This window comes from Phocoena sinus, chromosome X (assembly GCF_008692025.1).
Source record: "Phocoena sinus isolate mPhoSin1 chromosome X, mPhoSin1.pri, whole genome shotgun sequence".
Lineage (NCBI taxonomy): Eukaryota > Metazoa > Chordata > Mammalia > Artiodactyla > Phocoenidae > Phocoena > Phocoena sinus.
Window position 1 is genome coordinate 65,071,322 of NC_045784.1, and position 26,215 is coordinate 65,097,536.

General features: G+C 40.4%; 1 long non-coding RNA gene across 1 annotated transcript; it reads right to left on the reverse strand.

The window, feature by feature from the left end:
- Window positions 1-779: 779 nt before the first annotated feature.
- LOC116747813 lies at window positions 780-17,971 on the reverse strand. The gene is made up of 3 exons (XR_004348117.1): window positions 17,960-17,971; window positions 1,993-2,003; window positions 780-1,007 (listed from the first exon to the last, which is right to left on the reverse strand). It is a non-coding gene; the product is annotated as an uncharacterized LOC116747813 (long non-coding RNA).
- Between the last annotated feature and the right edge of the window lie 8,244 nt (window positions 17,972-26,215).

A 26,215-nucleotide genomic window follows, 5' to 3' on the forward strand; every position in this document is an offset into this window, starting at 1 on the left:
ACAGATTACAAATCATTTTCATAGAAGATATTTTTGTACAAATTTTACATGTATTGAGGAGCGGGTCATAAATCCCTGTTTGTTTTAACAGGGTGGCAGGGTAGAGGAATGGGGGGAAAAGCAGCTTTTTTTGACACATCTATTTGGAAGCAGACATGAAGAGGGCAAACCTTACTTTTTCATCATCTATAGCAAATGGTTAAAAAAAATACCCTCTCAACCTTGGGTATCTCTAAAAGCCACTTCCTAGCTACTACCCACTCCAAGCCAATTATTTAAATTCACTTGGTGTGTTTTCTATGTCCACTGGGTAAATGATTCATTATGCTCACTGCTGCAGCACTCATAAACCAACACCCCTGCATGGCTATAAAGGGTATAACTTAGGACTGATGCAAGAAGAGACCAAGATGTCTTTTCTCTGCAGGTACCAAAATTGCCTGTAAGGACACCATCTGTTGAGCTGACAGTACCAAGGTGCACATAAAAGCAGGCAAGTAAAGCTACTGTGTTGCAAGAGAAGCCAGGACCTTGTGAAATTGTTCTCCTCCATTATCATTTATTCTCTCAAGGGGATGCTAAAAAAACAGAACCAAAAAAACCACACATTGGTCTAAGCCACATTATAAATCCAAACATTGCTGTGGGATTTCACTTGGAGAGAAGGAAACTTTTGTTTTTTAAAAAGCCCCTCAAACCCCAATCAAGGTTGTAAGAAAGGCTCCCAATTTAACCACCCTCGCTCACCACCTAAGACTAGTAATTCTAAAGTTTTCTGAGGTGTAAAAGGGGTCAAAGTAGCAGGAGCACGAATGGCTAGAGGGAAGGAGTGTCAAAACATGAAGGAGGCAAGATTTGCTTGAGAAAAAGCAGTGATGATTCCTCATTGGACAGCTCCCAGGGGCTCTAGAGAATGCTTAGGAGGTCAAGTATGTGACTTAAGTAGAAGCTGCCTGTAGGAAGGTTAACAGGAAAGAGTAGCATGATGAATGTAAGATGACAAGAGTCTAAATTTTTAAAGCTTCAAGATTTCAACAGAATGTGGATATATTTGAACTTTCAGAAGGGATAGTGTTTAAGAAAGGGTGAAACCAGGACACATAAAAGACCTGGGAATTCCCACAACACTTAAGTGCTTCCTGCTCCAGGAGGTAAACGACTATGTGTTTACTGGAGGTGATACCATTTTCCCTGTTACTGGTGCAAAATAATTCATCAAATCCCCAAGCTTCTTTTCAAACCACCATTTACTTTGGTCACCAAACAGTCCTATTCTTCAGTGGCCTGTAGACTCACTCCCACCTACCCCCATGGGGGGCACAAATGAAGGAACTCCCCCTTAGGCTGGCCCCAGTAACTCAGAATTAAATAAGAGGTGGGGCTGGCAGCCTCCTGGAGACTAAAACAACATCAGAGACTAAACCTACCTTGCTAAGAATGGAGAATTTATTCAGATACTGTTTGCTAATTCATGTATGCCACAACAGGATAAGAATTAAAGGTTATATGATTATTCCTGAAAATTAAAAATCTTTCATCTAGATGAAGGAGGAATCCAGAATGGAATACCAGCTATGAAATGAATCTAACTATATTACAAATATATTACATGGCCTCATTGAAGGGTATGAAAAAGAAAAGAGCTGACCTAAGTAATGTTCAAAAACAGCATTTTTGCTACATACATTACTATATGAGTTTAAGGCATACAGAATAATGATATGACATATATATTGTGAAATTATAAACACAATAAATTAAGTTTGTTCCATGATCTATAGCTACAAAAAAATAAAATTTTTTTCCTTGTGATGAGAACACTTAGGATTTACTCTATTAACAACTTTCATATATATTATAAAACAGTGTTAACTATAGTCATCATGTTGTATGTTATATTCCTAGTACTGCTTTACCTTATAATTGGAAGTTTGTACCTTTTGACAACCCGCACACAATTCCTTCTCCCCCTAAACCCTGCATTTGGTAAACACACATTTGAACTCTTTTTATTAGTTTCTTTTTTTGTTTTTGTTTTCTTTCCACATATAAGTGAGGTCATAGAGTGTTTGTCTTTTTCTGTGTGACTTATTTCACTTAGCATCCATCCACATTGTCACAAATGGCAAGATTTCTTTCTTCTTGTGGCTAAATAATAGTCCACCACACACACATGCACACACACATGTCACTAATTTTTTCTTATTGAGATATAATTAACATACAATATTATATTAGCTTCAGATGTACAACACAACTCATATTTTTGTACATTATAAGATGCACATCACAATAAGACAAGTTACCATCCATCACCATACAAAGTGGCTGCAATGTTATTGACTATATTCCCTATGTCTACATTACAACCCCATGACTAATAGCTGGAAGTCAGTACCTCTTTACCCCCTTAACCAATTTTGTTAATCCCCTCACCCCTCACATCTCTGGCAACAGTTTGTTCTCTGTATGTATGAGCCTCTTTCTGTTTTGTTTTGTTTGTTCATTTGTTTTGCTTTTTAGATTCCACATATAAGTTATATCACATGATATTTGTCTTTCTCTGTCTGCCTAACTTCACTTAGTATGATAATCTCTAGGTCCATCCATGTTGCTACAAATGGCATCATTTCATTCTTTTTCATGGCTGAGTAATATTCTAGTGTGTGTGTGTGTGTGTGTGTGTGTGTGTGTGTGTGTGTGTGTGTATCACATCATCTTTATCCATTCATCTGTGGATGGACATTTAGGTTGCTTCCATATAGGCTGTTGTAAATACTGCTGCAATGAACATAGGGATGCATATATCTTTTCAAATTAGAGTGTGTTTTTTGTTGTTGTTTTAGATAATATTTTCTTTTATTGTTTAGAGTTTCTGTGTTGTTTTTAATACCCAGAAGTGGATTCCCTGGACTGTATGGTAGTTCTATTCTTAGTTTTCTGAGGAAACTCCATACTGCTTCCCATATGGCTGCACCAAGATACATTACTACCAACAGTGCATGAGGATCCCATTTCTTCCACATGCTCACCAATTGTTGTTTCTTGTCTCTTTTATAATAGTTATTCTGACAGATGTGAGGTAGTATTTCATTGTGGTTTGGATTTGCATTTCTCTGATGATTAGTGATGTTGAGCACATTTTCATGTGACTGTTGGACATCTGTATGACTTATTTAGAAAAATGTCTATTATGGTCCTCTTCCCATTTTTATTCAGGCTCTTTTGGGTTTTTTTTATATTGAGTTGTATGAGTTCTTTATATATATTGAATATCAATCTTTATCAGATATATGATTTGCAAATATCTTCTGCCAATCAGTAGGTTGATATTTCATTTTGTTAGTGCCTTCCTTCCCTGTGCAAAAAGGTTTCTAGTTTGATGTAGTCCCATTTGTTTATTTTTGTAATTGTTCCTCTTGCCTGAGGACACAGATACAAAATAATATTGCTAAGACAGATGTCAAAGAACTTACAGCCTGTGTTTTCTTCTAAGAATTTTATGGTTTCAGGTATCACATTGAAGTCTTCAATCCATTTTGAATTTATTTCTAAATATTGGGTAAGACAGTGGTCCAGTTCCATCCTTGTGCACATGTCTGGCCAGCTTTCCAAACACCATTTATTGAAGGGACTGTCTTTTCCCCACTGTATATTCTTGCATACGTTGTTGAATATTTATTGACCAAGTAATTGTGAGTTTATTTCTGTGCTCTTTATTTTGTTCCATTGATATATGTGTCTATTTTGCTGCCAGTACCATACTCTTTTGATTACTATAGTTTGTAGTATATTTTCAAGTATAGGAGCATGATACCTTCAGCTTTGTTGTTTTTTCTCAAGATTGCTTTAGCTACTTGTAGTCTTTGTGCTTCCATAAAATCTTAAGAATATTTATTCATGTTCTCTGAAATATGCCATTGCTATTATGATAGGTATTGCTTTGAATCTATAGACTGGGTAGTATGAATATTTTAACAATATTGATTCTCGCCATCCATGAACACAGTATAGATTTCCATTTATTTGTGTCATCTTCAATTTCTTCAGTGTCTTCTAGTTTTCAGAGTACAACTCCTTGGTTAAATCTATTCTTCAGTATTTTATTCTTTTTGATGTGATCATAAATGGAATTGTTTTCTTCATTTGTCTTTCTGATAGGATTATTAGTGTATATAAATGCAACAGATTTCCATATATAATTTTGTATCTTGCAACTTTACTGAATTCATGTATTGGTTCTAATAACTTTTTGGTGGAGTCTTGAGGGTTTTTAATATATAGTATCATGTCATCTGCAAATAGTGACAGATTTACTTATACCATTCAAATTTGGATGACTTTTATTTATTTTTCTTGTCTGATTGCTGTGGCTGGGACTTCTAATGCTGTGTTAAATAACAATGGCAAGAGTGAGCATCCTTGTTTTGTTCCTGATCTTAGAGGAAATGTTTTCAGCCTTTAACTGTTTAGTATGATGTTTACTGTGGGTTTGTCATAAGTGGCCTTTATTAGGTTGAGATATGTTTCCTCTAAACCAACTTTGTTGAGAGTTTTTATTATGAATGGATATAGAATTTTGCCAAATGCTTTTTTACATCTATTTAGGTGATCATGTGATTTTTATCTTTTTTTTTAACGTGGAGTATCACATGGATTGATGTGTGTATATTGAAGAATCCTTGCATCTCTGGGATAAATCCCACTTGATCATGGTATATGATCGTTTTTATTTATTGTTCAATTCTATTTGATAACATTTTATTGAGGAGTTTTGCATCTGTATCCATCAGAGATATTGGCCTGTAATTTTCTCTTCTTTGTGGTATCTTTGTTTGGTTTTGGTGTCAGGGTAATTGTGGGCTCATAGAATGAGTTTGAGGGTGTTCATGCCCTTAAAGTTTTTGGAAAAGTGTGATAAGATAGGTATTAACTCTTTATATGTTTGCTAGAATTCCCTGAAAAGCTTTCTGGTTCTGGACTTTTGGTTGTTGGGAGTTTTTGTTTTTGGTTTTTTTTTTCTTGATTGAAATCCAGCAACTAGCAATAAGTCTATTCGGGCTACCTATTTCTTCCTAATTCAGTCCTGGAAGATTGTAAGTTGCTAGGAATGTATCTATTCTTCTAAGTTGTCCAATTTGTTGACATATAACTGTTTATAGTATTCTCTTATGGTTCTTTGTATTTCTGTGATATTGGTTGAAATTTCTCCTCTTTCATTTCTAATTTTGTTTATTTGGGTCCTCTCTCTTTTTTTAATGAACCTGGCTAGAGGCTTATCAATTTTGCTTCCCTTCTCAAAAATCCAGCTCTTGTGCTTCCCTGGTGGTGCAGTGGTTGAGAGTCCACCTGCTGATGCAGGGGACACAGGTTTGTGCCCCGGCCCGGGAAGATCCCACATGCTGTGGAGTGGCTAGGCCCATAAGCCATGGCCGCTGAGTCTGTGCGTCCGGAGTCTGTGCTTCACAACGGGAGAGGCCACAGTAGTGAAAGGCCCGTGTACTGAAAAAAAAAAATCCAGCTCTTGTTTCTTTGATAATTTCTTTTTTGTTGTTCTCTAATTTATTTACATGCTGATCTTTAATAGTTCCTTCCTTCTGCTGACGTTGGGCTTTGTTTGTTCTTTTTTTCTAATTCCATTAGATGTAGGTTTGTTTATTTGAGAATTTTCTCATTTACCAAGGTAGGCCTGTATTGCTATAAACTTCCCTCTTAGAACTGCTTTTTCTGTGTCCCATAGATTTTGTAAAGTTGGGCTTTTATTTTCATTTGTCTCAAAGTATTTTCTGATTTCCTCCTTGATTTCTTTATTTACCCATTGGTTTTCTAGTAGCATGTTCTTTAGACTCCATGCTTTTGTGTTTTTATCCAGTATTCTTCCTGTAATTGATTTCTAGTTTCATACCTTTGTGGCCTGAAAAGATGCTTGATATAATTTCTATCTTCTTAAATTTGTAGAGACTTGTTTTGTGGCCTAGCATGTGATCTATCCTGGAGAATGTTCCATATACAGTTGAAAAGAATGTGTACTCTGTTGTTTTTGGATCCAATGTTCTGTAGATATCTATTAAATCCAACTGGCCCAATGTGTCATTTAAGGTCACTGTTTTCTCTCTGAATGCTCTATCCATTGATGTCAGTGGGATGTTAAAGTCCACTACTATCATTTTATTACTGTCAGTTTCTCCCTTTATGTCTGTTAATATTTGCTTTATATGTTTAGATGTTCCTTTATTAGGTGAATATATGTTTATGAATGTTATATCATCTTCTTCTATTGATCCATTCATCATTATATGTCTTTCTTTGTCTTTTGTTAGAGACTTTGCTTTAAAGTCTGCTTTGTCTGACATGAATATTGATACCCCAGCTCTCTTTTTGTTTCAATTTGCATTGAATATCTTTTTCCACCCCCCACTTTCAGGCTGTGTGTGTCTTTAGCTCTGAAGTAAGTCTCTTTTAGGCAGCATATAAATGGGTCTCATATTTTTATCTAATCAGTCTTTGATTGGAGCATCTAGTTCATTGATATTTAAAGTGATTATTTGTAGGTATGTATTTACTGCCATTTAATTACTTGTGTTCTGTTATGTGTGTGTGGGGGGGGTGCAGTTTTTCTCTCTTCTTTTCTTCTTTATAAATTTTTCCCTTGTGGTTTTGATGATTTTCTTCAGTGTTATCCCTATGTTCCTTTCATTCGAGATTTTGTGAATTCTTTTTCAGGTCGGTTGCCTATTTCCTCTTCATTTATTTGGTCTTATAGGTTTTTAACTTGTTCTTTCATCTGTAACATATTATTTTGTCATCTCATTTGTTTTTTGATGGGTGAGGCTGTGTTCCTGTCCTACTGGTTGTTTGGCCTAAGGCATCCAGCACTGGAGTTTGCAGGCAGTTGGGTAGAGCTGGGTCTTGGTGCTGAGATGAGGACCTCTGGGAGACCTCACACCACTTAATACTCCCTGGGATCTGAGGTTCTCTGTTAGTCCAGAGGTTTGGACTTGGCACTGCCGCCACAGGAGTTCAGGCCTAACCTCTGGCCTGGGAACCAAGATCCCACAAACCATGTGGTGTGGCAAAAAAAGGCAACAAACAAAAAGGAGCAGAACAATAACAAAAAATAAAAAATAAAATAAAATTAGAATAAAAATATATTAGAAAAATATAAATATAAATGAAACAACAACAAGGCAAAACAGAACCACAAGAGAGAAAAAAAGCCAGAAAAGGCCTTGGGAGTGTGTGGGGCTTAGTGCAGCTGGAGGGGACCCAGGAGGGCAGAGGTTCAGGCCCGGGACCCCAGCAGACTTGCTGGGGTCCAAGTGAGTGGGGGAAATGCTGGCCATGTTCCCCTGTAATTCCCCGATCCTCCAAAGGTCTCTCCCCATTCCCACAGAACCCCCACTGTGAGTGGGCCCCTCTGGGCATAGGAACCCCTCCACTCCCCCTAGCCACCCCTCAAGGGCACTGGTCCCATCCTGCCTCCATTTCTCCTCCCCCATTCCCCCAATGTCCTACCCGCTCATGTGGAGGATCCTTCTGCTCCCTTAGGTGTCCGAAGTCCCCAACTAGCACCTGGTAGGTGCCCTAGTTGTGAGGAGACACGAACTCTGCATCCTCCTACTCCACTATCTTGACTCCGCCCCACCATTATGTTTTTACTCAGGCCCTGGGGTCACTAGCCAGTTTGTCTTATTCTCACCTAATAGGTTTTTTTTAAATGTTTGTTTTATGTGTAACATCAGAGTTTTTTAGCTGTTCTTAGAGGGAGAAATAGAGAAAAGTAAGGAAATTAAGTCTATTTCATCTTCCAAGAAGCAGAAATCCTTGTACAATACATTTTCAGGAATGTGAATGAATAATTAAATAAAGAAAATTAATGGAGGTAAATCTAAGAACATGTAGAGTATGATTATATTTTTTAAATGTTATATATAAATATAGCATAAGGAACATACACAGACACACATATATGTACACACACATAGACAGAAAGAGTCATATGCAAAACTTAACAGTTTTTACCTCAAGTTACTAGCTGATTTCCTCTTTACTTCAACTTGATTCTATTTTCTGCTTTATTTATTATTTTACTCACAGATTTCAATCCATGAATTCTAGAATTTATGAAAGAAAGATGTAAGCAAGAAAAAATTTAAAGTATTAGCTCATTGTATTGAATAAATATAACAAGAGTTGTAACACTCAGTGTAGGAAACAGTGTGAAGAAATGGGTATTTTCCTATATACCTGCATGAATATAAATATGTGGCACTACATGGACAACGTATTCTCTGTGATGCTTGAAAGCTTATCCATATTAACATTCCATGAGCATCAAATTTCAGTTGTAGAGATGTTTATATTGTACTAGGATTACATAGTACAATGTCTCACAAGTATAATTAGAATTCTAAATGATCCTGAAGTGCCTTGTGAAAATATTAAATTTGATATTTAATGAAATATTCAAATGGAAATGTCAAGTAGTAGGCAGTTAGATATACGAGGTTGAGACCTTTGGATCATCAAGAAGATGCCAATCAAACACTGCTCTTATACATTGGCCCCTATGGACGAAATGTGTTTATGCTCTCATGCTTGCTTCTTTTAGTTGGTGATTGAGCAGAGTTTCGAATCAATCAGGTTTATGAATCCTTCAATGTTTCCTTGCTTAAGGTTTTCTTCATGTTTGCATTTGTTCCTCATGATTGAAGACCTAATCTCTCTACCATGTAAAGGTCCTCTGGAGCTTCCTCAGTCTCCCTTCAATACACATTGAACATAACCCCAAACTATCACCCAGAGTCGCATGCACATGAATTTTTGACACATACCTTGTCACAGAGTATTCCAAGATTTGATATACTACTATTTTGTTAACAACTCACTGACTCTGTTTAGTTCATTCTTAATTCACTGATGCCATTTGGTGTAAGTTAAAAAGAGACATCACTAAGGATGGAACTATTATGAACGGAAAGTACATCAGTCTAGAGGAGTAGGTGCTTTTGAGGATCAACTTATCCAGTGACACATAAATGCCATAATTTACAGACAATTGCTGTCAATAAGTGGATATAACATATCACAGTAAACTTTTCTCTTTGCAAACATACAGGTTTCTTTTTCTTTTCCTCCTCCTCCTTCTGCTTCTACTTCTCCTTTTACATTTCGACAATGAGATCACCGAAACCAACTCTGGGATATCCGTATGATGTAATAGTACTCAGCAATAAAAGGGGAAAAAATACCAATGCACACAACAATGTGTATGAATCTCAAGACCATTTGCTGAGTGGAAAAAGACAAGCACAAAAGATGACATACCATTTATTAAAAGTTCTAGAAATAGTAAAACTAACCTACAGAAGCAGAAAGCTGACGAGTGTCTGCCTGTGAGGGATGGAGGAGCAGATGGATTGGGAGGAGACATGAGAACACATCTGGGGTGAGGATAATGTTCTAGATACTGATAAGAGGGTTGGGTTACACAGGTGTGTGCAATTGTCAAAATTCAATGAATGGTGCAGTTAGGATTTGTGCATTTTGCTCTGTGCAAATTTTCCCTCGACGAGAAAAAAAGGAACCACCATAAACAAATATTAAACTCTAGTTAATCATTTGGGTGCTGAATTATCTAGGGTTGGAAAGTACTGTTGCTTACAGCTTACTTTAAAATGCATCCAGTGTATAACATGAATTGTTGGATGGATAATGGATGGACACAGAGATATATGTGTGATTAAGGAAGGATAGAAAACGGCTAATGTTGTAGTCTCTAGGTAGCGATCATATGGATTTTCACTGTACAACCTGGTAGACATTTCCGGATGTTTGATGGGTTTCATAACAAAATATTAGGAAAAATGGACTCATACTAAGCATAAATTTGTACCTAATTTTATGCACCTTCAGTACAGCTTGAACATCACTTCATTTAATTTTATATGCTACTACTATCTTTTAAATGGAGATGTATACTCACATTTTATAGGTGTCCTATCATTTCTACCTTTTGGTGTGTTTTAATAATTTTGTTGGTCATGGCTGTGGTAAACACTATGGGAGTGAAAACTTTGTTCTTGTGAAAAATTATTGCCTTAGAACCATTCATTTCCTTGACATATAGCCCCAGGGCCAGAACATATGCCAAGTGTTCAGGTGGGAGCACATATTTTCTAGAGAACCCCAGAGGGGTTCATATCAATTTGCATTTATACCAACAGGATGTGAGAGGGTCAGTTCTCAAGCCAGTAGCCAATGCAAGGGAATACAACTATCTATTTCTCACTTGCTTAAGTATCTCTTTGTTGGAACTCTTGATTTATCAAAACTCTAAACATCATTTTAGATATAATTTCTTATAAAAACGTTGGTGGGAGAAATGTCAGAAAATGCAAGTCAACATGAGCAGATGATAAGTAGTAACAATATCTCCCATTGCTACTAATAACACATGTATAAATCCTAGACAGGAATTAAGCTTCTCTGTGCTTGGGGTGGAGGAGAGAATGAATACTGGAGGAACACACACAATGTCTGCTCAGTCATAAAACTGGAAAAGCAGAACATTTAGTCCCTCTTGAGGCAGTTGTAATGACAGCAAGTGGGAAGTTACATAAAGAAACATTCACAAATATACTCATACCAACTATAATATGAATTAGGTTAATATGAGAATGTATTACAAAGAAATGGATCTAAGGACAGAGATAATTTTAAGTGATAATTTCGTTATTTAATAAAGACAAAGGAAAAGTAGAATGGACATACTTTGAAACCAAAATTGTGATAAATGGAAGGCTTATTTCACAAGCCAGGGTAAATATACAAAAATAAAGTTGCTCTTAGGTTACGAATGGCCTGGGCTCTGAGCCAAGGACTTTAGGACAGTTGTCTGAAGAGAGGCTGGGGCAGTCTTGGTGCCAGGTAGGTAAACCTAAGGTTGAGTAGGGAATGAGCTTTGAATCTCAATTTAATTTATAGAAGTGGAGCTCTGGATCTGCACTGTCAGTGGCTTATGGGCTCCTCATTACACTCTGCTGATCAGGACCAGGCCCAATTTGAGATGAAAATTAGACATCCAAGAGGCAATGTTGAGTAGGCAGTTGAATGTATGAGCCTGGATTTCAGGGATAAGACTGGACTTGAAATATTAATGTGTGATTCTTCTATTTGTGGGTGGGATCAAAGTGATGGAACTATGTATGATTCTGCAGGAAGTGAGCATAGGTAGGGAAGAGAAGAAATCTGAGAATCAAAACCTAGAGCACTTGAATGCATAGAGGTCAAGGAGTCACAGAAGGACTCACCAGGACACTGAAAAGTAGCAGAACCTGAGGCAGAACGCCAACCAAGGGACAGGAATGTCCTGTAAACCAGAGGTCCCCAACCCCCGGGCCGTGGACCGGTACCGGTCCGAGGCCTGTTAGGAGCCAGGCCACACAGTAGGAGGTGAGCGGCGAGCGAGCGAGTGAAGCTTCATCTGACGCTCCCCATCACTCGCATTACCACCTGAACCATCTCTCCCCTCCCCGCACCGTCCCTGGAAAAATTGTCTTCCACGAAACTGGTCCCTGGTGCCAAAAAGGTTGGGGACCGCTGCAGTGTAAACCAAGTGAAGAAAGTATTGCAGGGAGGAGGAAGTGATCAACAGTGCCAAATACTACTGATCAGTCAAGTAATGTCAATACTGAGAAATGACCACTAGATTTAGCAACGTGCAGGTCTTTGGGGACCTTGAGAAGAGCTAGTTCACTGGATTGGTGGGAACAAAAGGTCGATTGAGATGGTTCAAGACAAAATGGGAATAGAGGAAATGGAGATACCAAAAATAAATAATGGCTTTTTAGGAGCTTTTCTGTAAAGTGCAAATCGAGAGATGATGATGCTGCAGATGGAGCGCGTTGTGCAGTTAAGGTGGGGTTTTTGTCAGTTTCTCTCTTTCTTGTTTTGTTTTTAAGAGGGAGGACTTTGCGGAAGGTTTGTGTACTTATGGGAATCATCCAGCTGAGAAGGGCAAATTGGTGATGTGGGTGAGAGCTCTGGGAGCATTGCTGGGGCCACGCATTTACTCACCCAAAAGGGGTAGAATCTACTGCCCAGCTGCAGGGCTGGGTTTTGATAAGAGTGTGGACGGTTCGTTCATAGTGACAAGAGGGAAGGCAGAGTATCTAGTGTCAGATGCAGGGAGGTAGAAAGTTTTGTGAGATCTTTCCTTCCACGTTCTCAGTCTTATCAACCCAGACTGTGGCTGTTCCAGTAGTAGACGGAGGTTTGAGGAAGGAGGATAAGATGTGAACTGCGATGTCTAAGATGGAGTGAGTGGACTGGGGAAGTGTATGAGTTTGCATCAAAGACCCCTACCATATTTCTGACACTGTTCTAGGCACAGGAGGTGCAGTCATGGGAATGCACATGCGGAACTCATATTCACTCATGTGTGTTTGTTTGGTAACAAGGCGGGACAGGGGCGGATCTGGTGCCTGGTACCCTCACCGCGGGCTAGGGCAGAGGACACATATTCTGGTCCAAACACAGGCCTTAGCCCCCACAGGGAACAAAGCTGTCTCTGAATACCCCTCCTTACCTGGAGGCACAAGGATGAAGGATGAGGTGGAAGTGTGTCGGATCACTGAGAAGCCTAGTGGCCTACTTCTCTCCAGCTCACGGTTAATGTATTTTCCTCCCCAAAGTCAACCCCTCTCCAACAGACACTACACTAAGGTTTGGTGTCAAGTGACTGACTCACCCTCCTACTCTGTCTGGCTTCTGGTTGCTATGGCGATGCGGCCAGAAGCTTTGCTCCCTCAGTGAAAATGAGTGGAAACCTGTGAATGTAGAGGGGGCTATTGAGAGGGAGGAGGGATTTCTTGCAGGTGACAATGACCTAATACTCTTAGGGCCTTTGGTGATTAACAGCCTAATGCCACCCTCACTGCCTCCCCTCCATCCACCAAACAGTTAACACCATCATCACCAAAAGGCAGAGGAGCCAGACTGTGAACAGGGAGCCTTACACACCAGATGACATAGGTTTTTCATTAGTGTCATTTCCCAGAAAAAGTCACTGAGTTAGGAGTCTTCACTTGCCCACGTTCTAAGGTGTTCTCATTGTGCTCTATCTTGTAGTGCTCTGTCTAGTGGGATTGCTGGGCAGCAAGCCCTACGAGTACCTACTGTGTGCCAGGTAACGTAGTAGGAAACGAGGATACCCAATGGGGAAGGCATGCTACAGGTGTGAGTTTGGGGACATGGCAAGGGTTAGCCAAAGAACATAAGTTCTTATGTCCAAACCCAGACTTTCATCCTTAATAGGGCCAGTCCCCTCTCACGCCTGCCTCCCTCCTTCTCCTTCCCTAAAGAATTCAGGGGGTAAAGATAAAGTTAAGGGTGGAGGGTAGGCTGAAGCCCTGAAGAGCTCAGCTGCCCCTTCTCTCCAGCCAAGAGCCTCTTTATTTTCATACCAGCAGTCTTGCTCTGCCTTCAAGTCTCAAGACCCATAATCGGCTTTGAGTCTCAGTGTCCAGATCCTCAATGGCCTAATAGGCCTGGTGGCTTGGTTGCTATGGCAATCCTGCCAAGAGCTCTCCTCACTAGATAAAATAAAAAGGGAACACGAAAGGGGAGTGGCCAGCCTCATGGGGGAGGGAAGAAGAATTGTAATGTGAATATCCTAATTACACTAATTGATAGCCCTTTGTGATTAAAGGCCCATAAAAGGAGGCCAGGGCAGCAGGGGCTTTGATTGGGAAAAGGGAGCCCCAAAAAGGAAGAGGCTTTTTCCTTAGAGAAACTTCCACAGAGTATTTGGAGGATAAGGAAAGCACCACAAGACTAGGACTCAGGGTGAACTCAGTAATTGACTCTGCCGGTTACTCTGAATTTTATTTAAAAATCCAGAGCCAGATCCCTGTGTTTGGGGCATGTTGGCAGGGAGGTATCAAAAATTACATTTCTGTGTGGGGCAGGGTCCTGGTTGCCCCACCTTCTGGCCTGGTGGTTGAGGGCACATGCCATGTTGTCCACACCTGGGCCCATGGTCCCCAGGGACTTGAGGTGGGATATGGTTTGCAGCCCTCAGCTACTCAGCTGCCCACTTCTCTCCAGCTAAGACTTTCCTTGTTGTCCTTCCTATCAGCCTCTCTCCTGCATCCAGTATTCTGGACTCTGTAAATCAGCTTAGGTGTCTAATGACTCAGTCAAGGCTTAATTGGCCCTAGCTTCTGGTTGCTATGGTGATGCAGCCAAGAGCTCTGCTCACTAAGTTAAGATAAGAGGGACCCTGATGTGGGAGGGGGACAACGTGGGGAGAGGGCCAAGATTAAAGAGGAGAATACTCTGATTACACTAATTGATAGCCTTTTGTCATTAAAAGCCCATAAACACAGGCCCGCAGGGTCCAAGGCAGAGGGAGCTGAAGGCTTATCAGGGAAAATAAAGCATCAAACATGAGGGAAAAAGCTCTTTATACTAGAGACATTTCCAAGGAGTAATCTGGAGGTTAAGAAAATGTTCCACGTGCTCAGCATCTTGGAGTATGGATTTTGGAAAGACACAGGCACATTAGGGGCCCAGGTCTTTATTTGCAGAAGCCTAGGAGCCCTCAATTGTCAGTCACAGCTGTTCAGATGGGAAACTGAGGCTCAGAAGTGCGAAGGGACTGGAGCTACATCACATGCTAGGCTAGTGGCAGAGCTGTGAGTAGCATTCAGGGCTCTTGATGACCATGCCAGAGCTCTCTCTATGACCTCAGTCAGCCTCCACGTGGAGACCAAGACGGTCAAATCCTTCATTTTACAAAGAGATGAACCAGAGAGGGGAAGCAACCTGCCTAGGGCCACACGGTCCCTTTTGGGATGAGAACACAGCTCTCCTGGCTTTTAATGTGGACCAGGTAAATAGCGAGTGCTTTGAGAATTAGGGCAGGGACAGTGGGAACAGGGAAGAGAGCACTTGAACTTATGGGGAATTCCACAGGACTTGTGAGCCAGGATGGGAGAGGTTCTCACCTAACTGGTGAGAGGGGATTGGCGCCATTAACAGAGAGAGCAACAAAGAGGAACAAAGGAAGAAAGGAGAGAGACAAACACCTCCTTGTCTATTACTGAGATTTTCGTTGGAAATATTCCTTTCCTTGAGCAGTAGCTCGAAATGATATGCAGGAATAACCAAGGGGAGCATGATACTAATTTGCAGGTGCCTAAGAGGCCCCCATCACTAAATGGATGGGGAAACTAGGACACCCAGAGTGAGGAGATGACGCCCCCAAAATCAGAAGCTGGGTTACTGGCAAAACTGTGAGTGGCTCTCTGGACTCACGACCAACGTGTCAGGGCTCTGGCTAGCAGGAGTGCCAGGCAGCAATAAGAGCACTTACTGTGTACTTGGAACTTCTCTGGAAGTAAACCGTAGGGAGAGTATGCTCATACCTGGGCATCAGGGGGCATGATGGGAGAGAGGCATCCCCTATGCACTTTCCTGAAGGGTCCTGGTGCCCCTCCCTCTGACTGTGGGAAAAGGTTACATGGCTCTAATGAGAAAGGTTTAAAGTACAGGAGGAGAAAACGATGACTGTGGTCAGAACCGACAGGCAAACAGTGAAAATCAAAAGGTGATGGGAAATTAGAGGGGCCTATAATGGACTTGACTGATGTGTGGAAAGGACTGGAAAGTTTTACAAGGATTTCTTTTCATTCTTGATTTCTATATTCAAGAATGTAGGGGATTGGGGGAATCTCGCAGGCTGGGTTCAGAGTTAGGACACTTCATGTCGACCAGGGAAATGGTGACAACAGGAAAGTGGAGGCATGCAGGGGGCTCTACAATGCTTAGCTGAATATAGGTATCTGAAGAGGAGGGTGAAGGTGGAATGAGGTCCTAAGTGCATAGCTAGAGGAGTGCTGGAGCTGTTATTAAAGAATAAAAAACAAAGGAGAGAGGAAAGAAGGGAGCGAGGAAGATGGGGGGGAGGGAGAGAAAAGAAGAAGGAGGAGGGGGAGAGGAGAGGGGAGGGGGTGGAGGAGGGGAGGGGAAGGAGGAGGAGACGGTGGAAATAAGAAGTAAAGGAGGAGAAGGAGAAAAGGGAGAAGAGTGGACAGAACTTTGTCTATTTCTGTGATATTTGTTTGAAAAAGCCAGACACATACCACTACCCGCCCGCACAGCGGCTACAGGTGACTTGCAGCTGTGTATGTGTGTGTGCATGCACACATACGCACACATACATATATATTTACTCCAAGTTGTCCGCTAGGGGCTGAGTGAAAGGTGACTGACACCCTGGCTGTTACTTCCTTCCTTGAGGAAAGCCCCCTTCCTTCCCTCTCTTGACACTCTTCTCCTGCTCCAGTTACAGCCTCTTTCTAGAAATCCCTCCAGGTCCCAGGTCTGTCTTCCTCCTGGTGGACAGCCCTGCTCCTTTTGAACACAGAGCAGAGCCATAATCAGAAATGCAGTTCTGGACACCGCATGAGCAGGCATGCAAACCAGGACCAGACAGATCTGGAAGGAGCAGACAGCCGGCGTGGGCACAGGGGTGAGCAGGGTGGGCCCACTGGACGTTGACAGGAACTGCCGCCCCCTCTTTCTCTTTAGCACAGCTGAATGCCTCACTCTTCTCAACCACAAAATATAATAATTGCCCAGTTTGGTCCTTCCTTTGGGGAGGTCATAATATCAGAGCTGCCATGACCACCATGGTGACAGGAGATCCTTTTTCCCTCTGACCTGGAGTGGGGAAGAGATAATGATCAGCGTGGGGCAGTGACAATATGTGGCCCCGTGAGGGATGGTCCCACTGTCCCTTCCAAATCATTCCAAGGCACGTACTGTCTCTGCATCCAGGGGACCTGCATGCCTTGGAGCTCCAGGGGTTCAGCTCCATTCCTCAGGAGGGATATGGAGAGGAAAATGTAACTGTCAGATTCCATATTTGCACTGTTGCTTCCCCAGGACACAATTCATTTGATCGAATTCAAGTGGGATAGGAAGGAAAAGAGAAAGTGCCTCTGGGGATGTTACTATCAATATTTGCAATGTAAAATCGATACTGTAAGCATTACATATATCTTGTATGTGTGTTTAGGGGGGCCTGTGTGAGTGCTGGTGTAACTTTTATTGAGGAGTCACAACTGAACGGAGTACTAATGGGGAAATTTTTCACTTATAGTATGCCAAAACCCACCCACCCCCACCCCGCTTTCCTGTTCCTTTAAAACGCTTTCACAAAGTTCCTAAGTTTCCTCTCTCTTTTGGGTTTAAAAAATCATCCAGAACTGGTTACAGTAGAAGAATACAATGAATGAAAAAGTCAGGTGAACCATCCCACAGATACCAATTATGCAATCTGGAAAAGCATATAAGAAAACAAATATTTAAAGGTACTTGATTGAGACACAGATGTAGAGAACAGACGTATGGACACCAAGGGGGGAAAACCGCGGTGGGGTGGGGATGGTTGTATGCTGAATTGGGCGATTGGGATTGACATGTATACACTGATGTGTATAAAATTGATGACTAATAAGAACCTGCTGTATAAAAAAAAAAGTTACTTGAAAGCATCCAAAAGCAGGCAGAGGTCAAGGAGAGTTTACTCTTGAAAATGACAGTGGAGAAGGGGTAAGAGTTGAGAATTTATGGCTCTCTTATTATAGCGTGCTCCTCAATCTCCACAGCTACTGTGGCAGGAAATGACAGACAACCTTACCACCAAAGCTGAAGATGACAGAGAATGGAGTTTAGGTCTGGAAGAGCAGCAGGAAATTTAAGTTGTGGGTTGGGGCAGGGGGCTGGAAGTTAGAGAACCTCAGAGGGCATAAGACCTAAAATATGAATAAAAACTCTACCTAAATCCCTGGGTGACCAAGAATCAGGCTACTGCAGATGGACAGACAGAGGCACCCTCCATTTCTGGACCTAGGCTCCAGGATCCGAAGGCATCGGTTGTAAGCAAAACCTCCTGTCACATCCATGGGGCTGTTCATTTCCCAGGTGCCTGTGGATGGGCCTTCTGGTCCCTGAGTTCATTTCTTCCCCTCTGCACATCGACTTAGGAATGCAAGTGGTAGCAGCCTTCACTACACAGACACACTATGACCTCCCCTAACTGTTAAATAATGACACCTAACCTGTCCCCCCAAATCCTTGTCTTTGGAACACAGCTCCCACGTATCCAGGGATGAGACCACAGCTCAAACTATGGACTAGAAGCAGTGGTTTGAGGGCGATTAGGAGATCCTTGCTGTCCCCCAACATAACCCCACTCTCTCCCAGTGCCACAGGCTTCCCTGCAGCTGCATTCCCAGTGTGTCTGTTTCTTCTCTGTGCTCTTGATATGGATATCATTCTCTTTTGGTGTCTCTGAGTCTTGCTTGTTCAACAGGCACCAAGAGAACCAGAGAAAATGGTCACCACCACTTGGCATACAGCCTTAGCCCGAGAAGCCCAGCCCAACTAAGTGAAACCTGTACTCATATTTCCCCAAGGAGAAGAGTATTTTCACTGAGTGAAACTGCCATCATCAAAGATAAAGGAATCATGGCGTGGCAGAGTTATGTGTAAATCTCCCTCACAGGCTGCCACCCTTCCCGATGTCCAGCCTATATGTGGTTGACTTTCATACAACATCCCATCCCTGCCCCAGTCCCTTGCGGTGAAGTGAAGACACAGCCAAGCACAGATAAAGAAAGACCTGTGGGGAGTGAGTCCTCCACAGCACAGAACATTCAATGGTTTTGTGTGAGCTGGCCCTGCCCTCAAATTTACACAGACGCTGAAAAATACAGAAGAGAAGTGAGGGGTCACAGGGATTTCCACATTCTCCTCTCTTCAAAGTATCCTCTTCACTCTTTCCTCCTAAGCAACCCTTCCCAAACATTCACAACCATCCCCACAATCCTCTAATGTAGAAAAATGCATTGAGAGCATAAGGCTGGTGAACTAGGAGCCAGGAGGCCAAAATTCTACTCCTGGTATACTTCTGATTGGTTACCTGACCTTGGGAGAGTCACCTCACATTTCTGGGACTAATTTTTATTACAGGTTAAAAATAGGAAGTTTGAAGTCCACGAACTCAAGGCTCCCTTACAATTCTAGACTACCGTAATTCTCTTCCAGCGAAGGAACATTTACTAGCGACTAAGGGACATAAGACCTTTTGCTAGGCACAGTGAGAAATACAGAAATGATAGCGATACTGTCTCCCTTCTCCAGGACACAGTGAGAAACACAGAAATGATGGTGATACTGTCTCCCTTCTCCAGGACCCCAGAGTTCATGGGATTCATTTCTCCATACCTATTTCGGATTATTGCTTTACTAAGGAAGCCCGGTTGCTTCTGGTGTATTGACATGTACAAGATCCTAAGCGAATAATGTTGTTCATACTACAGATAAACGTTTTGGTACTTGCATTAGTTATCTATTGCTTCATAACAAAGTGCCCCAAAACGTAGTGGCTGAAAGCAATAGACTCTTATCTCACAGTTTCTGTGGGCCAGCAGCTCAGGAGCAGCCTGGTTGCTGGGTGGTTCTAGCTCAGAGTATTCATGAAATTGCATTCAGGATGTTGGCCAGGGCTGCAGTCATCTGGAGGCTTGACCAGAGCTGGACAATGCACCTCTAAGATGATTCACCCATATGGCTATAAGCAGGAGGTCTCAGTTCTTTGCCATGTGGCCTCACCATAGGCTACTTGAGTGTCCTCTTGATATGGCATGTGGTTTTGTCCAAAGCAAGTCATCCAAGTGAGAGACCAACTGAGACAGAAGGCTCAATGCCTTTTACGACCTACTCTTGGAAGTGACGCACTGGAACTTCTGCTTCTTTCTATTCATTGGAGGCAAGTCACTAAGACTAGCTCACACTCAGAGTGGGGGATTAGACTGTACCTTTTGAAGAGACTGTCAAGGAATCAATGGACACGTGAAATCATCAGGGGTTTTTTGTGTTTGTTTGTTTGTTTTGGTTTGGTTTTGGTTTGGGTTTATATGGGCCACAGTATTTCAAAGGGCCATAATAAGGAAATGTTTTATCTTGTTGTGTTAATTTCTTGGTCCTTCAGATTCTGTCTTACCCTTGCTCCCCTCTTTAATGGTGGCAGGGGTATGAGACTGGGCTTATTTGACTTCATTGTATTGGAGGGAGGGGGTCAAATTGGCTTCCTCCTGGTCCCTGGATCATGAACGGGCAGCTTTTCCCAGTTAGGGTTAAGGTAGTCCCATTTCCTTTCGCCCTGTGGTTCCACTGCCATGTCTGTTGCTGATAATCCCATGGACTCCATTTTCAGGGCTCTGTCTGAAACTGATGAATCTTCCTCTTGACCCATCCCCAGCAGGGCTTCACTTCAATGAGCAACTTCTGACTCTATCACTGGCTCTAGCCCATTGGATTGTGATATCTTGACTATAACCCAGGCTAACCTTGAGTCCACCCAAGTCTCTCTCCTCTTCTTTCTCCTCCCCTTGCCTCATGTGAATATTTACAGATGCTTCCCACTCTTCAGAAATAAATCCCTCTACGTGCCAAATTACACATCCAGGTATAGAGTTTTTATTGAAAAATTGACCTGTCTCCCTGAGAGCCCTCCTTCTCTACCTCCAGCTCTATCATCTTGGTTCTATACTACGTGAAAGAACTGCCACAATCGAGATACAGCAAAGTTCCTCCTCATCTAAAAGATTTGCTGTGCTCTTTGCAGTCTGTCCCTCCTTATGTCTCCTGTCCCAGACAAACACCAATCTGTTTTTTATCACTGTAAGTTTACTGGCAATCTCTAGAATTTTAAATGTGAGCATACAGTATCATTCTTGTGTTCTGCTTCATTCACTCAGTATAATAATTTTGAATACCAGCTATGTTATCAAATGCATCGGTACTTCATTCCATTTTATTGCTGAGCGTTATTCTGCTGTATGGATGTCCACCTTTTGTTTTTGCTCATTGTCTATTGATGGCCCTTTGGACTGTTTCCCTTTTCAGGTCATATGAATCAAGCCACTATGAGTATTCATGTATGTGTCTTTGCAGGGACATACGTTTTCTTTTCTCTTGGGTAAATACCTAGGGGTGGAATAGATGGGTTATACGGTGATAGGTGTATGTTCCACTATTTAGAAATCTTTCAAACATCTATCAAATGTGTTTCTACAAGTTTAGATTCCAGCCAGCAGTGTGTGATCCTTTTAATGGCTCCATATCCTCGCCAAGAATTGGTATGGTAAAACCTTTTTACTTTTAGTCTATTGAGTACCTTAATAGTGTCACTGGAGGAACAATATTTTACATTTTAAGCAATTCAATTCATTGAGTTTTCCTTCAATACTTAGCAATTTTTTGGTGCTGTCTAAGACATCTCGACCTAAGCAAAGGTCACAGAGATATTCTCATATATTCTCTTTTAGAAGAATTATGTTTCTAGCTTTTACATTTAGTTTTAGACTCATCTCGAATTATTTTTGCATATGGACTGACATTGGTTTGGTTTTTTCCTTTTCATTTTCTTCAATTGGTTCTAACATTGTTTGTAGAAGGAAACTTAACTTTCCTTATCGGATTTCCTGGCACCTTGGTCTAGAATGAACTGGCCATAATGTGTGGTTCTATTTCTGCACTCTTTTTTCTGTCCCATTGAGCACTGCTCTATCCTTATGCCAATATCACACTGTCCGGACTACTGTACTTTGATTATCCTAGGAAGAAAGGGCAGCAAGAAGAGAACCAATGCATCACTGTCTTGTTCCATATCTCTTCTTAGAGAAACACAGGCAATGGAATTTGAACATACAGAGTCAAGTGTAGTAGAATTAAGGATGTGTTTTGAAATCCATCCCTTCATGTTTCTGTGTATCCCATCAAACCACCTGCAACCCGCACAGTTTTCCAGTCTGTCAGATGACTGGTTTACAGTCCAAAGCCTAAAGAGTCGATTGCGGAAGCAGAGAGTGGGGAGTTCTGGGATTTGTTTGCTGTTTGGTTGTTCTACACTAGTCAACAACTATCTGTGTACACCAAAATTTGCATTTCATATAACTGTCAAGTTTTATGAAATATTATTCTTTTGATTTGTTTCAAGCACTTAAAAATGAAAAAGTAAATCGTAGCACCCAGTGTGCACAAAAACAGGTGGTGGGCCAGTTTTTGCTCATGGGTTATAACTTGGTAACCCCTGATCAAAGTTGTCTATGCATTGTCCAATAGCTTCAAACTCATTTTACAAGGCCAGGATCACCTTGACCATAAAACAGACAAAAACATACAAAAAAAAGAAAATTATAGGCCAGTATCACTGATGAACATAGATGCAAAAATCCTCAACAAAATATTAGCAAGCCAAATCCAGCAATACATTAAAAAGACAATACACCGTGATAAGGTGGGATTCATCCCAGGGATGTAAATATGGTTCAGTATGTGCAGATCTATCAATGTGATACATCACATTAGCAAACTGAAGAATAAAAAACATGTAATAATCCAAGAGATGCAGAATAAAAAGCTTTGGACAAAATTTGATATCCATTTATTATAAAAACTCTCAACAAAGTGGTTATAGAGGGAACTTAGCTCGACATAATAAAGGCTATATATGACAGACCCACAGCTAACATCACTCAGTGGTGAAAAGCTGAAAGCTTTTCCTCTATGATCAGGAACAAGACAAGAATGCCCACTCGCAGCATTTTTACTCAACATAGTATTGGAAATCCTAGCCACAGCAATCAGAAAAGGAAAAGGAACCCAGGTTGGAAAGGAAGAAGTGAAACTACCGCTGCTTGCGGGTGACATGATACTAGACACAGAAAACCCTAAAGATGCCAACAAAAAACGGTTGGAACTTACCAAAGAATTCAATAAATTTGCAGGATACAAAATTAATATTTAGAAATCTGGTGCATTTCTATACACTAACAACAAACTATCAGAAAGAGAAATTAAGAAAACAATCCCATTTATCACTGCATAAAAAACAAAACAAAACAAACAAACAAAAAAACCCTAGGAACAAATCTAACTAAGGATTTAAAAGATGTGTACTCTGAAAACTATAAGACACTGATGAAAGTAATGGAAAACAACACGAAGAGATGGAAAGATATACTCTGTTCGTGGATTGGAAGAAGTATAATATTCTTAACGTGGCCATATTACCCAAGGTAATCTACAGACTCAATGCAATGCCTATAAAATATCAATGTCATTTTTCACAGAACTAGAACAAATAATTCTAGACTTTGTGTGGAAATACAGAAGATCCTAAACAGCTAAAACTAGCTTATGAAAGATAAACGAAACAAAAGGTGTCCCAGTCCCTGATTTGAAACTATACTGCAAAGCTACAGTAATCAAAAAAGGATGGTACTGGCACAAAATTAGACATATAGATCGATGGAACCGAATAGAGAGACCAGAAGTGAATCCACTCTTATATGGGCGATTAACCTATGACAGAGGAGGCAAGAATATACAATGGGGAAAAGACAGACTCTTCAGTAAATGGTGTTGGGAGAATCAGACAGTTACATGCAAAAGAAGCAAACTGGAGTGCTTTCTTACACCATATACAAATATAAACTCAAAATACATTAAAGGCTTAAGTGTGAGACCTGAAACCATAAGACTTCTAGAAGAAAACATAAGCAGTATGCACTTTGACATCGGTTTTAGCAATATTTTTTTGTATATGTCTCATCAGGCAAATGAAACAAAAGCAAAATTATACAAATGGGACTACATCAAACTAAAAAGCTTTTGCACAGTAAAGGAAACTATTTTTAAAAACCCGAAAAGGCCACCTACTAAATGGCAAATGATATTTGCCATACATTGCTTGTCAGATACAAACAATGTATCTGACAAGGGATTAATATAAAAAGTATAAAAAGAATTCATAAAACTCAACATCAAAAACACAAACGACCCAACTAAAAAATGGATAGATGACCTGAATAGATATTTTTCCAAAGAAGATATACAGAGAGCCAACAGCAACATGAAAAGATGTTCAATATCACTAATCATCAGGGAAATTTAAATCAAGTCCACAATGAGGTATCACTTCACACCTGTCAGAATGGCCATTATCAAAAAGACAACAGATAACAAGGATGGTGGAAAGGAACCTTCATGCACTGTTGGTGAGAACATAAACTGATGCAACCACTATGGAAAACATTATGGAGATTCCTCAAAAAAAGTAAAAATGGAATGACCATATGGTCAAACCATTCCTCTTCTGGGTATTTATCAGAAGAAAACAAAAACACTAATTAGAAAAGAAATATGCACCTCTATGTTCACTGCATCATTATTTACAATAGCCAAGATATGGAAGTAACCTAAGTTCCCACCTATAAATGAATAGGTAAAGAAGATGTGGTATATATATATATATATACAATAGGATATTAGTCAGCCATTAAAAAGAATGAAATATGGAAAAAGAACTAAAGAAATTAGAAAATGGTATATCTTAAAATTAGAATATCAATAAAGAGATAAATAATTATAAAGAGGGACCAAACAAATTCTGAAGCTAAAAATTGCAATAACTAAAATGAAAAATTCACTATAGAGTATCAGCAGCAGATCTGAACAGGCAGAAAAATCAGCAAACTTGAAGGTAGGAAATGGGAATCATCAAATCTGAGGAGCAGAAAGAAAACAACATGAAGAGAAGTAAGCAGAGCATAAGGTACTTATAAGACATTATTAAATAGACCAACATATGCATTATAGGAGTCCCAGAAGTGAGAAAGGGGCAGAAGGATTATTTGAAGAAATAATGGCTAAGATTCACATTTCTCTAATAATTAGCAATGTTGAGCATCTTTTCATGGGCCTTCTGGCCGTCTGTATATCTTCTTTGGAGAAATGTCAATTTGGATCTTCTGCCCATTTTTTGATTCAGTTGGTTTTCATTTTTTATTACTGAGCTACTTGAGCTGTTTGTATATTTTGGAGATTAATCCCTTGTGAGTCACATTGTTTGCAAATATTTTCTCCCATTCTGTGGGTTGTCTTTTTGTTTTGTTTATGGTTTCTGTTGCTGTGCAAAAGCTTTTAAGTTTCATTATGTCTCATTTGTTTATTTTTGTTTTTATTTTCATTACTCTAGGGGCTGGATCAAAACTACAATGAGGTATCGCATCACACAGGTCAGAATGGCCATCATCAAAAAGTCTACAAACAATAAATGCTGGAAAGGGTGTGGAGAAAAGGGAACCCTTCTACACTGTTGGAGGTACAGCCACTATGGAGAACAGTATGGAGGTTCCTTACAAAAACTAAAAATAGAACTACCATGTGATCCAGCAATCCCACTCCTGGGCATATATCCAGAGAAAACCATACTTTGAAAAGATACATGCACCCCAATGTTCATTGCAGTACTATTTACAATAGCCAAGACAGGGAAGCAACCTAAATGTCCATCAACAGAGGAATGGATAAAGAAGATGTGGTACATGTATACAATGGGATATGACTCAGACATAAAGAAGAGTAAAATAATCCCATTTGCAGCAAGATGGATGGATCAAGCGGTGATCATACTGAGTAAAGTAAGTCAGACAGAGAAAGACAAATACCATATGATATCACTTATATGTGGAATGTAAAAGAAGGATACAAATGAACTTATTTTAAAAACTGAAACAGATTTCACAGTCTTCAAAAACAAACATTTGGGACTTCCCTGGTGGCACAGTGGGAACTTTTCAGTGTAGTGATCTAGCATAGGGTTCAGCAAACTGTTTATATAAAGGGCCAGAATTGTTGCGCCATGCAGTCTCTGCCAAAACTACTCAACTCCAGTGTCATAGTGGAAAAGCAGGCATAGACAATACACAAACAAATGTACAAGGTTATGTTCCAATAAAAGTTTATTATCAAAATCGGGACATGGGCCAAAGTCATTTCTGATTGTTCTGATTTGCCAAACTATTCTTGATCTAACATTTCTGTTTTTATATACATTCCCATTATTTAAAACGTTTTGATGTCATTTAAAAAGGTGCTTAATTTCATCTTATAATTGCTATTGTTATATAGAAACACAATTTAAATTATTGAAACCGTATCCCATGACTTCCTACAAGCATTTATTATATCTCCTAGTTTTTGCCAATTCTTACCAGTTTCAATGTTTACAATGATGTCATCTAAAAATAAAATTGGGGCTTCTCTGGTGGTGCAGTGGTTAAGAATCCACCTG